Here is an 18,654-nt window from a genome sequence, read left to right as displayed (position 1 = left end):
GAGAGAAGGGGGTGCCCCGGTCACTTGGCACCAGCCCTCGGTGAAGTCGGCTCTTCCCGGACGCTGTCTCCAATCTGCGCGTGCTGGTTCGCTTTAGCTCGAAAATACAATTGGAAATATATAACTGGAAGAAGCTAAAGCACATACATCAAGCAAAGGTCGGGAGATAAGACTGCTGATTAATGGATCTCTGGTATCGGAGCGGCGGGCAAGGACAAATAAATCAAGCGATGAAGCGCCATTAAGAGATTGGTATGTCTGGAGTGAAGAAGGGGGGTGGAGGAAAAAACTTTTCTTTTCTTTGCCTTATGTGAGTATTAATAATCCTCCACCCCAAAGAAAGAAGAATCGTCGTATTTTATGAATCACAAGCAGGAATTTAAAAACTGTGTGGGATGAATTAAAGATGAATGAAGAGAGGATTGGTAAATATCGGAGAATGGAAAAATTCTATGACGCAGTTTTAAAATGGCGTCTCGCAAGACAGGCTTGTCTAAGAAAGATGGGGGGAGGAGAACCAGGACTACTGGAATGTGAATGATGATTGGAATTTGATCTTAACCTGGCAGAGCCCTCTAGGAGATATTTTACAAGCCTGGGAAAACTAAAGGGCAGACCGAAGATAAATTTTTGAAGGAGGAGGGGAATGGCGGCTGTCCCTATGAGATATGACTGGTGGAGTGTGTAAAACCCACACAGACGATGTTTGCTTCCAACCTGCCTGTGAAGATTATCAGAGATCGCAAAGAAAGGAATATAGGACAACAACAAGAAGATGAAGAAAGTAATAAAGAGACTATCTGGATAGAACTGGATAGAACTGTTTAATTAAAGCAGTAATAGAAGTGATGCTTGGATCCTCGTTCGGAGCTTGATGAATGGGTACCCCCAACAAAATTGAAAAATTTGTCTGTATAATTTGGAATTAATGTGATTTGAAATAATGTGATATGATTGGCCTGTTAATAAAAATTATGGTTTTTTTTAAAAAAAAATGAAGTATGGGAGAGATTTAAAAATCTATTGGAACGTATAACACCATGGTGGCTCTCACTTTTCGAGGCAATGAGTGTGAAAAAGATAAATATGAATAAGAATTGAGCAACCTATCAACAATTAATGATGGAGATGGAAAACCAATGGAAATTAAAGCCGTGTGAAGAGGTTACATTTTTTGTGAAAGATTGGTTGCATTATCGTCAAGTCAATGAAATGTTTAAAGAAGATTAAATAAAAAATGGATTTGGATTTACTAAATCGAGGTTTGAATTGGAATTGTTAAACAATAAGTTTAAAATATGATCTATAATGTACAAATTACTATTGGAATGACATTTAAAAGATGAAGCAGTTAAATCAGTAATGATACATTGGGCTAAGATATAGGGCACAATATACCAATAGACGATTGGGGGAGGTTATGGAAAGAGGGAATAAACTTTACAGCCTGCAGTGCATTAAAAGAAAATATAATGGAAATGATGTACAGATGGTATAGAACACCGGTAAAACTAGCCAAAATGTGCAATACAAATAATAAATGTTGGAAATGTAAAGAAAAAGAGAGCACGTTTTACCACATGTGGTGGGAATGTAAAAAAGTGAAAGACTTCTGGGAAATGATTTATAATGAAATTTTTAAAATGTTGAAATATACATTTCCAAAAAAACAGAAGCTCTTTTACTTAATATGGTAGGTTCAGAAATACATAAGAATGATTTTTAAAAAAACAAAATAATAATAAAAAACTATTTTTGCTGGACTTCCAGTTGGTCGCCCAGTTATGGCAGTCAAGAGCTCTTTCCACTAAAAGAGCCCCTGCGCTTTGAAGTTGGGGAGACCGCGAGAGCGTCACGGTTCCCTGGAAAGAACCTCAGATCAGGTGTTCTGAGGACCTGGTGTTCCAGCAGGTGCCTTTTGCGACTCCCCTGCTCCCCGGTAAGCTTCCTTCAAAGCAGCGAACCTCCGAGACTGGCGATCGTGGGCGGCCAATTCCTTCATAAAAAAGACTGAATAATTCGGAACTGTAAGTACTTTCAAAACTAATTCAGAAAAGATTGGGAAGAAAAGGGAGACCTAAAAACGGAGGTCAGTCCCCTTTGTTGGAAAAGTTGAAAATCGGTGTGCAAAGGCCGAAGACTTAAAGGAAAGAAAAACTTTTAAAACCCTGTAAGCAATTTTGCCCCCCCCCCCCACTTCAGGGGAAGAGAGGGTATTTGTGCCTTGGATATAAATTTGGGAAGTCTGTGAATTCGACTGAGACCTTCCCATTCGGCAGTGGACCACCCGGGAGGGAAGACTAGTCTCCATTGTGACGTCACAATGGAAGAGGAAACATTCAATCTCCGTTTCCACTGACTTAGCTACAAACTTTCCTGTGCTGCCTGTCTACATTCTGAATTGGCTAAAAAGTGTCCCCCTTCCTCAGAATAAGGGGAGAATTGGAAAATTTTCTCTTTGCCAGTTCTGTCTTTGGTATTCAGCTAGTTTGGAACGTTAAGGAAGCTGCCTCTGGGCTGGCTGCAGTGGGATTGGTGGAGGGAACTTGTTTTTCTCCTTTATTGTGCCAGACTGTGAGATTGACCTTGACATTCCTAAGCTATTATGAGTTCAGAAAGGCTGAGACGTGGTTCTAAAACTCCACAATTTGAGGAGTCGGTAATGTCCATGTTAGCTGACATAAAAAAAGGTTTAGATTGTAATACAGCAAGCATAGATAATTTGGAAAAGAAGATTGAACATTTAAGTACTGACATGAAAGACGAGAAAAAGGAAATAACCACACATGATCCAAGGTTGGCACAGCTGGAGACTGTTACAGTGCCAGACTTGGAACGGTTGCAGTATGAAAATGCTAATTTGATCGCCTTCCTTCTGTTGAAAGAAAAAGAATCGTATTTGAGATTGAGGGGGGTCCCCTTTCTGGAAGAAGAAAAACTCAGAATCTCTGATAGGATTTTTTGTGGAATATTGGCACCTGAAAAAAGAGGAAGTGGAAGCTTGGGTAGAGAAAGCGTACAGATTTGGGCCTAAAAAGGAGACTAAAATAACTTATGATTGCATAGTGGTCTTCAAGACTAAGGAGCAAAGAGACATTAGTTTGGGACATCAGTATAAAAAAAGCCTTAAAATCCATGACAAAGCGGTGGTGCTCTTTAAAGAGATCCCACGTTGATTTTTGAACCTGAGATCCCAATATAAGGATTTGACAGACATTCTGAGACAAAAGAACATCTTTCTTAGGTGGGAATTTCCAAAGGGCCTATCCTTCAAATTCGAAGGAAGAAAGCAAAAGATGAAGACTGTTGGAGAGAAGGATAGATTTCTGCAAAAGCACTCGGAAGAACTTGGATTACAAAGCTCACAGCCGCTGGGGGCGGAGGCAGCTTCCCCCTAATTAGACAGCATGGCATTGAGAATTTATTCATGGAATGTAAATGGAATGAACTCAACCCCAAAAAGGAGACAAATTTATTATATTTTGGGAAAACAGAATTTAGATATAATTTGTTTACAGGAAACTCACATTACAAGACTACATAGGAAAACATTGATAAATAAAAGATTGGGTCAAGAATTTATTTCTTCAGACAAAGTCAAAAAAAGAGGAGTGGTTTTCTATATTCAAGAAAAATGGAATCCAAAATTGGCATTTAAAGATGAGGAAGGAAGACACATAGCAGTTGAAATTACAGCACAAGGCGAAAAATATTTGTTATTAGGAATCTACGCACCTAACGATGGCAAAGTGGAATTCTTTAAGAACCTGGAAACAAGTCTCTTGGAATATATGGATTACAAATTAATATTGATGGGGGACTTGAATGGGGTTGCATCTACTTTGATGGACAGGACTCAGAGATCAAAGGTATCAAACTGGCAGATTACCTAAGACTTTCTTTGACCTAACTGACAAATTTGATTTGTCAGACATATGGAGAACCAGAAATCCAATGGAAAAAGACTTTACTTTTTTTTTCCAGATGCAAACCAAGTATTTTCAAGAACAGACTGCCTATGGATATCTAGAGACTTGGTTCCTAAAGTAACAAAAATGGAAATTTGCCCCAAAACTTGCACCGATCATAATGCAGTTCTTATGGATTTGAAGATGTTTGTACAGGGTTCCTTCAGATGGAGAATGAATGATGACTTTCTGAGAAGTGCTTCAATTGTTAACAAGGCCCAAAAAACCCTAAAGGACTATTTTGAGCGTAATATGACCCAAGGAATGGAAACAACGGTTATTTGGGATGCCAGCAAAGCAGTAATGAGAGGGTTTCTGATACAACAAAATTCAATTCGGAGAAAGTCACAGAATGAGAGAAAAGATGAAATTATGGAACAACTAAAAGACAAAGAGAAGAAGCTTAGAGGAAACCCAAAGAATTTGCAGATTCAAAAAGAAATCAAGGCCTTACAGGTTCAATATTCACAGTTAGTAAATCAAGAAATAGAATGGAAGTTGAGAAGGATGAGACAAAGAAATTTTGAATCTGCAAATAAATGTGGGAAATTATTAGCCTGGCAATTAAAGAAGAAACAAAAGCAAAGTACTATCACAAACATTGTAACAGAAGGGAAATCTATAGAGAACCCTGCAGATATAAGAAAATGTTTTTACAAATATTATAAACAACTGTATAAAAAGGACAAAGAGGATTTGGTAAAAATTGAGCAATTTATAAAGATTAATGGTTTGCAGCAGATTCCGGAAGATAAAAAGATCCTACTAAAAGGCCTAATTACAAGACAAGAAGTGGAACAGGCAATAAACTCAAAGCAACTTGACAAGGCACCGGGACCTGATGGTCTATCAGCGAAATATTACAAGACATTGAAAGACTGGCTTTTTCAACCCCTGGTAGAAGTAGATCCAATGTTAAAAACTATAGACCAATCTCCCTACTCAATGTGGATTATAATTTTTTTGCAAATATAATGACTAACAGGCTAAAGAAGGTTTTATCTAAGTATATCCACAAGGACCAGGCAGGATTTCTGCCTGGAAGACATACGAAAGACAACATTACAAATGTGCTGGATATCCTGGAAAAGCTGGAAGCAAGAAAGAGTTGTAAAGCAATGTTAATGTTTATTGATGCAGAGAAGGCCTTTGACAATATATCTTGGAGTTTATGTTATATAATTTTGAGAGTATGGGGGTGGGCAAAGATTTTAAATGGTATTAAAGGGATCTATCAGGAATAAAAAGCTAAAATTAATGTAAATAATGTGGTTTCGGAGGAAATTAGAATTGAGAAGGGAACCAGTTAAGGGTGCCCACTTTCCCCTCTGCTGTTTATTTCATTTCTTGAGGTCTTGCTAAGTATGATTAGAAAGGATGAACAAATTAAAGGTATTACAGTAGGATCCAAACAATACAAATTAAAAGCCTTTGCGGATGACCTAGTATTGACATTACAAGATCCAGACTCCAGTGCGGCCAAAGCACTGGAGCTGATACAAGAGTTTGGTCTGGTAGCAGGATTTAAATTAAACAAGAGCAATACCAAAGTATTAGAGAAAAATCTGGATAATGATGAAGGAAAATTATTACAAGAAAAGACGAGCCTAGATATTGTGAAAAAAGTTAAATACTTGGGGGTGAATCTGTCTGGGGAAAATTTGAACTTATATGAAGACAATTATGAGAAATTATGGAACGAAATCAAGAGAGATTTGGAGATATGGTCAAATTTAAAATTGTCATTAATGGGCCGGAATTCAGCAATTAAGATGAATGTGTTGCCAAAGATGCTTTTTTCGTTTCAAGCCCTACCAATTATAGACAATGTAAAATGATTTAAAGAATGGCAGAAAGCTCTGTCTAGATTTATCTGACTGGGGGGGGGGGGGACCTAGAATTAAGTATAAATTACTCACAGACTCTAAAGAAAGAGGGGGATTTTCTCTGCCAGATCTAAAAATCTATTTTGAAGCAGCAGCATTCTGCTGGATTAAAGAGTGGATGCAACTAGAAGATACAGATCTATTAGATTTGGAGGGTTTTGACAATGTGTTTGGTTGGGATGCATATTTATGGTATGATAAGGTAAAGGCCCATAATGCTTTCAAAAATCATGTAATTAGGAAATTGTTGTATAATGTTTGGATAAAATATGAAGATCTTTTAGAAAGAAAGACACCCAGATGGCTTTCACCAATGGAGGCAAAGGCCCAGAAATAGTTAGATATGGATACCAAATGGTTGAGATATTCTGATTTATTGTTGGAAGATGAAGAAGGATATAAATTAAAACCATTTGAACAAATTAAAGATAAGTTAAACTGGTTACATTACCACCAAATTAATTGTATAAAATGGATAAGAAAAATGGTTTTGCTTCTGAAAAATCCAAGGTGGAGACGCAGTAGTTGGATAATAAAGGTAAAAAATTTGTCGAAAATGTGTAAGTTAATTGTTGGAGTGGCATACAGAAGATGAACAAGTTAAATCTGTGATGATAGATTGGGCAAGAGACGTAGGACACAATATAATGTTTGAGGATTGGGAAAGACTGTGGAAGAAAGGGGTAAGGTTCACTGCATGTACAGTGGTACCTCGGGTTACATACGCTTCAGGTTACAGACTCCGCTAACCCAGAAATCGTGCTCAGCAGCAGGAGGAGGCCCCATTAACTAAGTGGTGCTTCAGGTTAAGAACAGTTTCAGGTTAAAAACAGACCTCCGGAACAAATTAAGTACTTAACCCAACTTATACTGTGTTAAAGGAAAATATAATGAAACTGATGTACACATGGTATTTGACTCCTGTTAAATTAGCAAAGATATATCATAACTGTGATCATTTATGTTGGAAATGCAAAGAAAAGGAAGGAACTTTTTACCACATGTGGTGGACCTGCCCCAAGGTGAAAGACTTCTGGGAAAATATTTATAATGAACTGAAAATAATGTTGAAATATACATTTATAAAGAAACCAGAGGCCTTTCTTCTTGGAATAACAGGTTTGGAATTGCCCAAGAAAGATCTTAAGTTGTTTTTGTATGCAACAACTCTTGCTCGAATATTATTAGCTAAAAAGTGGAAAACCCAAGAATTACCGATGGTGGAAGAATGGCAGATGAAGATGATGGATTTTTCGGAGCTAGCTGACCTAACCGGAAGAGTCTGCTGCCAGAAGAAGGAGGAGTATCCGGAAGAATGGACAAAATTTTATGATTATTTAGCTAAATTTGTGAAGTTAAATTAATTGGAAATAGCTTGCAGGAAACAGATTGGCTTAGGAATTAATATAAGTTAAGTGATGCTGAACATGTTTAATTTTGAATTGATAAGATATAAGGATGTTAATAGACTAAGTTAAGTTCATAAGAATTATGATTTGGAAAGCCGTTAAAAGGATATGCAAGGAAATTCAACCAAGGGGAAGCGAGGAAGCCACTTAACAATGTTAATAAGTGTAATTTTAATAAGGTTATGATTTTTGTCTGTTTGTTTGTTTATAATTTTGTGAAAATTAATTAAAAAATTTTTGGGAAAAAACCTGTTTTTGTATGCAACTAGTGCAGGAAGGATATTACTAGCCCAAAGATGGAAGCAAGAAGAAATACCAACAAAAGAGGAGTGGCAAATAAAATTGATGGACTACGCCGAGCTGGCAAGACTTACAGGGAAAATTCGAAACCAGCAGGACCAGACTTTTGAAAAGGACTGGAAGAAATTTACCGTATTTTTTGCTCCATAAGACTCACTTTTTCCCTCCTAAAAAGTAAGGGGAAATGTGTGTGCGTCTTATGGAGCGAATGCAGGCTGCGCAGCTATCCCAGAAGCCAGAACAGCAAGAAGGATTGCTGCTTTTGCTGCGCAGCGATCCTTCTTGCTGTTCTGGCTTCTGAGATTCAGAATATTTTTTTTCTTGTTTTCCTCCTCCAAAAACTAGGTGCGTCTTGTGGTCTGGTGCGTCTTATAGAGCGAAAAATACGGTATGTTGTATTTGAAAGACAATAGTAATTACTTAACATCACTTGTAGATTTGCAAGAAGCTTTGTAAGGTGGACTATTCAAATTTTTGTGAAAAGGACTAAGATTAGCTGATTTTTGTGTGTGTGTGAAAAGGACTAAGATGATGTAAGACTGGATTTACAACAATAAGCATAGTAATGCATAACTAAAAAAACCTTTAGAAGGGGTTGAAGGAAGTCCGGGGCTGTGACAGCCAAAAATTTGTTACGTTGTGTTGGAAAATCTGTGTAAAATTTAATAAAAAATATTAAAACAAAAAAAAAAATGGCCTTAACAGATTGGAGAACTGGGCACAAGCTAACCAGAGGAATTTCAACAGGGACAAATGTATTATAAGGTTGTGGACTTAGGCAGGAAGAACCAGATGCACAAATATAGGATGGGGGAGACCTGGCTTACTAGCAGTGCATTTGAAAAGGATCTAGGGGTCTTGGTGGACCTCAAGCTCAACATGAGTCCACACTGTGATGCAGCAGCTAAAAGCTAATGCTGTTCTAGGCTGCATCCACAAAAGTCTAGCGTCCAGATCAAGAGAAGTCAAAGTCCTGCTCTCTTCTGCCTTGGGCAGACCACACCTGGAAACGGTGTCCACTTCTGGTCACCACAGTTTAATAAGAAGTATGTGGACAAGCTGGAAGGTGTGCAGAGGAGGGTGACCAGGATGATCAAGGGTCTGGAAGGTAAGCCGTATGAGGAGCAGTTGAAGGAGCTGGGTATGATCAGCCTGGAGAAGAGGAGACTGAGAGGAGATACGATAGCCATCTTCAAATATCTCAAGGGTTGTCCCATGGAAGAGGGAACAACCTTGTTTTCTCCTGCTCTGGAGGGTAGGAGTCAAACCAATGGCTTCAAGTATCAAGAAAGGAGATTCCAACTAAATGTTCAGAAAAGCTTTCTGACAGTAAGAGCTGTTTGGCAGTGGAACGGTCTCTCTTGGGAGAAGGTGGACTCTCCTTCCTTGGAGGTTTTGAAGCAGAGGTTGGATGGCCCTCTGTCCTGCTGAGATTCCTGCATTGCAGGGGGTTGGACTAAATGACCCTTGGAGTCCCTTACAGCCCTGTGATTCAGTTTCTGGATCTCTTGTGTTATGTACTGAGTTGAATAGGATCCAAAATGCAGCAGTCTGGGGGCCACTAGGGGGCGCATTGGAAGATGGCCCACAATACCATCTCTTCGACCCACACGGGGAAATTAAGAGGCTGTTATGGGAGTAGGCAGCCTCCCTTGTTGCCCCAAGGAAATGGGGAACACTGCCCTTGCCTGCTGTGCCCATAAATCACCCCTTAATTCGAAAGAAGGGGGTGAGGGCCCTAGGCAGAATGCCCCTGTGTGGACCTCGGCTCTCCTGGACGCTGTCTCTGATCGGGCACTAGTTTCAGCAATTTGGAATAATTAATTACAAAAGAAGCAAATGCACATATTTCAAGTGAAGAAGGGGAGTGAAGTCTGCTAATTTACCTAAGTGACCTCTGCGAAAGAAGACGACGGGCTGGAGAAACAGGAATATTTTACGATGAAGATACACTAAAGGCGCGGTATGTTGACAACGGGGCTGAATGGGGGGGACGACCTTTTTTACTTTCCTTTTATGTGATTTACAAGAACCCCTCCTCATTAGAACCGTCGGTTGAACTGACCCAAGCAGGATGATTAAGGTCTGTGTGGAGATAAACTTTAACCAAAAGTATGCTTTATGGAGACCGAGAAGCAATAAGAGCTTTTGGGAATGGCGCAGCAATTAATTCGGAGTCACCATCTTGCCAAAGGATTTATAGCCGGGAGGAAGAATGGACTTGTTTTCAGACTGCATTCCTAGTGAATCTCCTCAGAGGTTTTGAGGAAGGAGGAAGATTGGTGAAGATTAATGACGCTAAGACTGTTTTGATGTATGGAAGTGATGTTATATGGAAAACGTCTAGATATGGCTACTGGATTAAAAAAAAAAATATCCACGCAGGATTACAAACTGTTCTAACCAGCTTGCGGAGACTATCAGAGGTCACAAAGAGAAAGGAAAAATATATGAAAATAACAACAAGAGATGTGGAAAAATAATAAGAAAGGACTGGATAGTACTGTGAACATCGTAAGGTTAGATTTGTGGACATTAAAACAGCAGTAAGAAGCAAGAAGTTGATTGGATCCCTTCGGAACTTGAAATATGGGTACCCCCAACAAAAATTTGAAATTCGGCTGTGTAATTTGGAATTTATGTAATTTGGTTTGATTTGATGTGATTGGTCGCTTAATTAAAAATTATTCTTAAAAAACAAAAACAAAATGCAGCAGTCTGATTGGTCCGCAGGAGCCACCCAATTCAACTCCAGGTGGAAGTGAATCAGCAACCTGATTGGCCTACAGGAGAATCCTGGAATTAGCCAATCACATGCAACCCATTGTGTAAATAATGTATATAAAGCAGATACTTTGGGGGAACTTTCATTCCTCACTATTATGAGCTGAATAAAGAGCATGAAATCCACACACGACTCCGAGCATATTTCATCTTGGCTCTTGCAAAGCCAACCTGCTCTGCTAGTAACTCGGCATGTGGGCCTCAGTGCAAGGACGGCTGTCGTAACTTGTGTGTTGCACGAACTCTTTAGGCGGCATGGTGTTGGCACCAGGCTGGGGAGTGGGCTGAAACAGTCGATTGGGCAGCGGTCCCTCTTAATGGATGCCACGTGGCTGTTGCATCAAAGTGTCGGCTCCCCTGACATACCTCCTGTTACAGGAACATCCCCCAGGCTCACTTGGATTGTCAAACAAAGACACCAGTCAAGAGTATTGGAGCAAAACAGCAGCCACTTAGCCTGATCTTTATTGTTGCAATAAGACTTCAAACTACCACATGGAAGAAGCAGGAAGAAGCACTGGACAAAGGAAGGCTCCTCTTCTTCCCTGGGGGGTGGCGAGATCAGCAGGAGGCGGCCGCTTCTCCCTGGGGGTGTGTCAGTGGGACCGGCAGGCCAGCGCATGTGCCACCACCCCAACCAGCTTGTGGAAGGCATGGTGGTAAGCAGGGCTGAATTCCTTCCCAAAGTCGGCAGCCAGGAGGGTGATGAGGACTTCGCCCTGGTGCTAGAAGAGAAAAGAGAGGGCGACTCCTTTTGCCAGGGGGTTCATGTGTGGGTCGCCCTCTACCCACAACAGATCCCACAACGGATTCAACAGACTGAGGTTGAATGCTGAAAAGACAGAAGTACTGTTCTTGGGGGACAGGGAACGGGCAGGTGTGGGGGACTCCCTGGTCCTGAATGGGGCTACTGTGCCTCTGTAGGACCAGGTGCACAGCCTGGGAGTCATTTTGGACTCACAGCTGTCCATGGAGGTGCAGGTTAATTCTGTGTCCAGAGAGGCTGTCTCCCAGCTCCATCTGGTACACAGGATGAGACCCTCCCTGACTGTCTGGCCAGAGTGGTGCATGCTCTAGTTATCTCCCACTTGGACTACTGCAATGCACTCTATGTGGGGCTACCTTTCAAGGTGATACGGAAACTGCAACAAATCCAGAATGCGGCAGCTAGACTGGTGACTGGGAGGGGCTGCTAAGACTGCCGACCACAATTCAAAGTTTTGGTGTTGACCTTGAAAGCCCTAAAAGGCCTCAGCCCTGTATACCCACAGGAGCGTCTCCCCCCACATTGTTTAGTCCAGACCCTGAGGTCCAGATCCTGGGGCCCATATTTTGAACGCAGCTCTGGCACAGGGATGGGGAACCTGAGGTCTTCCGGATGTGGTCTGACTCTGCTTCCCATTGGCAGGCAGTGGGCTCCCAATCCCTGCCCATGTTTAACCTCCCTGTCTTCCTACCCCTGCCACTTCCAACTCTCCCTCTGCTGTTCTCTCCCCACACTGTCAAACCTGAATGTGAGCTCCCTGGGGCAGAGTCCTGTCCTACATTCCAATTGATAAATGGTGAAATAATAATAATCTGAAAGTACACTTAATTATCCTTAATTGACTCAATTATCCTCAAGAGATAAGCCATTGAAACTGGCCCCCATAACCAGCAACTCAGCCTCACTAGCGCGGACTGCAGAGGGTGAACATGAAACCCCCAGGGGTGTTTTGTATAAATATATAATATGGATCCCCTCCTGTAACACTGCCAATCTTCTAGTGCCACCCACCCTTCACATTCCTCCAAATTTAATCCTCAATTTTACATACAACCAGCTCATTAAGAAATATGCAGAATCCATTTCTCTTCTTTTGCGTCTCAAAAGCCGTCAAGATGCTTCACAATGTGGTCCCTCCTGTCCCTATCGCTGTTCTTGTTTCCACCTTCAGGCTCCAAGGAGGTGGGCTGATGTAATCTCCACAAAATCCTGGTCTCCTCTCCTTCCTCCCCCCTAAACTCATAAATCTTCCTGCTTCGCAGACAGTCGATCCAGTTGTCACCCCTCTTTTCTTCTTTACTGCTTTTATTTCTCAGGAGGAAGTCCCAAGGGGGGAACAAAATCCCTCAAAAGTCCCTCAAGGTTGTTGCTCTCCATCTTCTTTCAGGCAAAGTCCTGACTTCTAAAATTAATCCATGACAAAGAGGCAAATATAAAGTCCGCTCTTCCCGAAATCTTTGCATTCCTTGCTTCAGGGGAAGGGAGATGATGCAGATCCCGAAAAAGCCCCATAACTTAAAAGATTCCCTCCCCTCCTTGCCCAGTTCAAGCAAAGCAGAAATCAGCGTCTTTCCACACAGATGCTTTTCTCCTGCAGCAGAAGTCAGGATCTCTTCCATGGGGGCGTGTGCCTCTTCGCTTGCCAATTGTGTCTCCATTCAAAGCTGTTCCCCGCCCTCCCCACGGGAGTTGGCCAGGGCTGTTCGGGGACAGTTTGAAATCCTTTGCTGAAGGTCGGTGGAAGAAGATTGGAAGAAATTTAAAGACTATTTACAGAAATATTGCAAAATTAATGAATGTTAGAATGATGTCAGAATGAACTTAAGTGGTTTAAGCAGCAATGTTATAAAGGTGTATGTAAAAATGGACTGTTAACAGGTGAGAATCCAAAGTTTTAAGATATTATGTTAAAGGATTAAGATAAAAACAAAGAGGGAAAGAAATTGCTGAATTAACTAACTGAATTGGAATACAAAAAAGGGAGGTGTGAGGAGGTCCGGGAAGCAAGGAAATGAATGTAAGGCATGGAAAGACTGATATATTTTTTTAAGTGTTTTTTATCTTTTTTCTGTATTTTGTATTTTCCTTTTATTTTTATTTTTGTATTTTTTTTCCTTTCTTTTTATTTATGTAATTCTTTTTTTTGAAACCTTAATAAATATCATTTTTAAAAAAAAATGAAATCCTTTGCTGAAGGAGCCAGGCAGCTTTCTGGGCCAGCGAATGGCCTGAGGGCGCAAGGAAGGCGCTTGCTCTGCGCCCGAGGACACCTGGCTGGCAGTCAGAAGGACAAAAGCCACAGGGGGAGCGGCTGCTTCCAAGCCTGGGACTGGGGGAGAACCTCGCCTCTGCTTCGTCTGGGAGACAGGCTTTTCCATCCTGGCTCACAACCCCCCCCCCCCAAAATAAATTACCGGACGAGCGCGGGTCGTGCCCTTTCGATACGCTCGGAAGGTTAGGGGAGACCTGCCCCTTTCCCCCCATAGACCTCCGCCTGGGACCCCCAAAGGGTGAATTGCTGGGTTCGCTACCCCTCTGGCGTTTTATTTTGGATCGCTTTGTTTGATGTTTCAATGAAGGCGGTAAATTCTTTTGATGTTATTATGGGTGTGAAATATGTAGGCAGGGGTGTTTATTGGGTTGTATTTGTTTTTATTTGACTATGTGTTTTGTGTTTTTATATCGTAATTTCATCCTGTGAACCCCCAGATTTAATGAACAAATAAATGGATAAAACGAAATGAATTCCCCCCTCTCCCTGCCGATCAAGAGGCAGCTCCGTCCCCGACACCCATCTGGAAAGAGGCAGGGAGGGGCATTGTGGGGGGGAGTGGCCCTTGGGGGTCTCCCTGGGTGGCCATGTTGGTACTGTCGCCGGAAGACCCCCCCCCCCTTCATTACACTGTAATGCACAAGCACCACACACCTCCCATCTCCCTAAACAGGGCGATGCCCCTTCTAGAGGGGCATCACCTCAACAGACGATAGCCTTCCGTAAATAAGGAAGCGCTGATTTTCTTTAAAATAGCTTTTATTTCTATGTATTTCTTCCACGTTCCGCTCTGCCCTATCTTTATTACGAGTAGACCGGGCGCATAAACTCCAGGTCAGCCGGCAGCCGTTTCAGCCAATCAGTGTTACCGAACAGCGCCCCTTGTGGCGGCCACGCTGGTACTGCAGGCAGCGGACCCTCGCTTCTCTGTCTTTGACAGCTTCCTAATACAAAGTTTCCGGGTTCAATTGACCGTGACTGATCTAATCAAAATGTAGCAACCACTTCCTGAGGAGTGAAAGTGCTTGAACAGCGACGGTATTCTTCATAAATTCACCATAAATCAACCGTACGTCGGATTCTCATCGGACCACTTTTATTCTACTCCATATTACAAGGACTGTCAAAGGGGGGTGGCTTGTTGCCAATCAGCCATAATCCCTTGACCGAGCAGGCACGTACTCTGCAGCCCTTCCCCTGTTGACACAGCAACCCTGATAGTCGCCTTGATGGGCTCAGACGAAAGACTATCAAGGACACAATGAACTGCATATGCTAGTGTATTCAGCACGGACTATGACAAAGGGACTGTGACCGGAGTCCCCTCAGGGGGCAGGAAACTGCGCCCTTCCCTTTGTTCTCCGGAAAGGCTTATGGTAAGGAGGGGAGGGGGGCCCCCGCCAGGTGTCAGGATACTCGGATTACCTGTGCGACCCCTCCTCTGGCTCCTCCTGTTTTTAATGTAGTCATGATGTAAATATGATGTATTTCTAGGGGTGTAACTTAGGGGATTAGGAACTAATAAAAGTTGGGGTCTTCCTTTGTTCGGGGCGTCCATCTTGCTTCACCTCGTGGGCGGTGGGAGTCCTGTCGCAACAGTCTTTCTTCAATAAAGACCAAGCCTACTGGCTGCTGATTTGCTTCCAATTGCTCTGGTTGGTGTCTTTGTTTTTTTGTCCAAGGGAGCCCTCAGATTTTCCGTTAACAGTACCCCCACCCCTTATTCAGAGGGATGGAATCCAGAGCAGGGGAAGGGTCCGCAACACCCTCTGAGTCTCTCACCCCCAGTTTCTCCAGAGCAGGAAGATCAGAGAGGGCAACAGACCAGGGTCAAACACCAAGAAATGGGTGGGGAGACAACCAATGAGACCAGGGGGGGCCCTGGGAGCATGGGGGGGGGACCTTGCCAGGAATTTTGGGGATAAAAGATTTGGGGACACAGCAGGGGTCTCTGGCTCTGAAAAGCACTGCAGCTTGGGTGGGGGCAAAATGCCATAGCGCCCTAAAACCCCCCACTGGTGCTGAATGATTCCTCTTGACTGACAGAGACCCCCCCTTTCCCAGCCCCCCCAACTAACTCCCCACCCCCAGGCCTGTCCCCTCCCTCCGTCCCAGAGAAGAAGACACAGGAAGCCAGGTCAGATTGCAGAGGGAGGATTTATTAGAGGGTGAAGCGTCACAGGGGGGCTGGAAGGGGTGGCCCCCACCAAACCTGGTGGGTGGCGAGAGCAGAAGGAGGCGGCCGCTTCTCCCTGGGGGGTGTCTCAGTGGGACCGGCAGGCCAGTGCATGAGCCACCACCCTGACCAGCTTGTGGAAGGCATGGTGGTAAGCAGAGATGAATTCCTGTCCAAAGGGAGTGGGTGGGGTGGGTGATGAGGACTTCGACAGGAGCTGGAAGAGAAAAGAGGGGGTGACTCCTTCTGCCAGGGGGCAGATCCCACAGCAGATTCAACAGATTGAGGCTGAATCCTGACAAGACAAAAGTACTGTTTTGGGGGGACAGGAGGCAGGCGGGTGTGGGGGACTCCCTGGTCCTAAACGGGGTAACTGTGCCCCTGAAGGACCAGGTGCGCACCTTGGGAGTCATTTTGGACTCACAGCTGTCCATGGAAGTGCAGGTGAATTCTGTGTCCAGGGCAGTTTTGTACCAGCTCCATCTGGTCCACAGGATGAGACCCCACCCGCCCTCAGCTTGTCTCGCCAGAGTGGTGCATGCTCTGGCTATCTCCTGCTTGGACTACTGCAATGCACTCTATGTGGCACTACCTTTGAAGGCGACCCTTTTGGTGGTTCCCTCCCTGTGAGAGGTGAGATTACAGAGAAACAGGCAGAAGGCCTTCTCGGTTGTGGCCCCCGCCCTGTGGAATGCCCTCCCACCAGATGTCAAGGAAATGAAAAACTAACTGAAATCTGAATGCAACCCTGTAACAGGAAATGTCTAATGTCTTACCATGTTTTATGTCCTGTAAGCCACCCAGAGTGACACACACACACGGCACACACACACACACACCCCGCCAGGCAGCCCCTTGGGGCGGGGGAGCAGCCTCACCCTGACGTTGAGGGGGTCCACGTGGAGCTTGTCGCAGAGCAGTTCACGCAGCTCGGAAAAAGCCTCCTTGACCTTGTGCAAGAAGGGCTGGAGAGGTTCCTAATGAGCGGGCAGGGTCAGAGAGGTCCCCGAATTTACGGAACAAACGCTGGGTCCAGGGGAAGACGATCAACAAGCTGGAGAGAAGGAAGGAAGGAAGGAAGGAAGGAAGGAAGGAAGGAAGGAAGGAAGGATAAAAAGAGAGGCATGGATGGTTATTATCCAGGTGGAAAGAGGAGTTTCTGCCCAACCTGCCTAGAGAGGCAACCAGCGCCTGGCCTTACCATTCAAGGGTATCCCCATCCGAGGGGGCCACGTCGACTGTCATCATGACGGTTTCCATGATGGCTGGCCGTGGGCTGGGAGCTTCTCTCGGCTGCTGGAGAAAACCTTCTGGGCTGAGCTGGAGCTTCTTCCAGGGCTGAAGCCTTTTATACCCTGCGCCAAAGCTCCTCCTCCAGGATTTACAGAAGCTGTCCTGGTTTCTGATTTGATCAAAGAATGCAATTTTCCTTTAGACATGCCTATTTTCCTCTGAGAAATCCTGGAGGGTATGGAGTAATGCCACCCCTGTGCCAAGGAGACAAGCAAGAATAAAGGCTTTGGAAGACATCTGAAGGCAGCCCCAAAGGAGCGTCTCCACCCCAATCGCTTGGCCTGGACACTGAGGTCCTCCTCCTCCGGTGATTCAGCTACAGGGTACCAGGCAAAGGGCCTTCTTAGCAGTGGCTCCCTCCCTGTGGAAAGACATCAGATGTCAACCTGGGTGGCCTGAAAGACGGACTAGACACATTCATGGAGGAGAAGCTCTAATGGCTCCTAGTCCGGCTGGCTCTGCTCTCCCTCCACCATCAGAGGCAGCGATGCTTCTGAATCCCATGGGTGTATTTGCCTTGACTGATTCAGGGGACATTTCAAGGGGCACAGAATCATCTTTCTCCTGAGAAACGCCTGCTTGTGACCTCAACTTTTCTGGTTGTATGACTTTGGGTCACATTAGAAGTCCTCAATTCTTTCTTTGCTCCTTCCCCCTTTTGTACACCTGTTCTGCTTCAAAGCCCATATTTCGAACAAAGCTTTTGTTCAGGGATGGGGAACCAGAGGTCTTCCGAATGTGGTCTGACTCTGCTTCCCATCCCCACTGCCAGCTGACAGTCCATAGGCTCCCAATCCCTGCCCTTGTTGAACCTCCCTGTCTTCCTACCCCTGCCGCTTCCAACTCTCCCTCTGCTGTTCTCTCCCCACGCTGTCAAACCTGAATGTGAGCTCCCTGGGGCAGAGTCCTGTCCTACATTCCAAGGGCCCTCAGTTGATAAATGGTGAAATAATAATAATAATAATCTGAAAGTACACTTAATTATCCTCAATGGGCTCAATTATCCTCAAGTGATTGCAACTCTGTTTGCAATGCTTTCTTGGGCCCTGGTACCGATCAGGGCATGTGGCCAGGATTGCCCAGGGCCACCCCTGTCATTGGGAGTGAGGTGGCTGCTTCAGGGGCAGATGCTGGGCTGGAGGACACAGTGGTGAGGCATCGTAGGACAAACACAGCCTGCCACCCCCAAGCTGGCTTGCTGCCTTCAGGTGCAGGAGAGAACATTGTCCCATCTCCAGCACTGAAGAAAGAGATTGAGCTTCCAGCTGAATCACGGGAGCTGCAGTTTGTTAATTATTGTGGCTCTTTGAGGGGGTAAACTACACTTCCCAGAAGTCTTTGGGGGGAATCATGTGCTTTCACTGTACGTTGAGTACAGAGCCTGAGAAGATTTGGGTTTCCACATCCTTGCTGAGGGTGGGGACAAAACCCATCACCCTCATGCCCTGGCTGACCACCATCAGTGACAGAGCACTGGGCTAAATGGAGCTTGGTCCAATCTGACAGGGCAGTTTCAAATTTTCCAGGAACTCGCCCTAAAGCCCTGCCAGAGGTATCTATTTCTCTGTGATGCGAGTTAACTGTGAGTAAAAAGGTAAAGGTAAAGTGACCCCTGACCATTAGGTCCAGTCGTGGATGACTCTGGGGTTGTGGCGCTCATCTCACTTTATTGGCCGAGGCAGCTGACATACAGCTTCCGGGTCATGTGGCCAGCATGACTAAGCCACTTCTGGTGAACCAGAGCTGCGCACGGAAACACTGTTTACCTTCCCGCCGGAGCGGTACCTATTTATCTACTTG

General features: G+C 44.2%; 1 protein-coding gene and 1 pseudogene across 2 annotated transcripts in view; both read right to left on the bottom strand.

Moving 5' to 3' along the window:
* LOC308475372 (hemoglobin subunit beta-1-like) overlaps nucleotides 1-18,654 on the bottom strand; it is a 114,597-nt gene that overhangs the window by 78,625 nt on the left and 17,318 nt on the right. The window lies entirely within an intron of this gene.
* On the bottom strand, nucleotides 10,764-18,314 carry LOC308476314 (hemoglobin subunit beta-1 pseudogene; annotated as a pseudogene). Its single transcript, XR_013991618.1, has 3 exons — nucleotides 18,222-18,314; nucleotides 16,440-16,538; nucleotides 10,764-11,072 (listed from the first exon to the last, which is right to left on the bottom strand). The product of XR_013991618.1 is annotated as a hemoglobin subunit beta-1 pseudogene (transcript).

The sequence above is a fragment of the Podarcis pityusensis genome, assembly GCF_964106645.2.
Source record: "Podarcis pityusensis genome assembly, chromosome: 4".
NCBI lineage: Eukaryota > Metazoa > Chordata > Lepidosauria > Squamata > Lacertidae > Podarcis > Podarcis pityusensis.
Note: the sequence above shows the minus strand (reverse complement) of the source record. Positions and strands in the feature narration are given on the sequence as shown.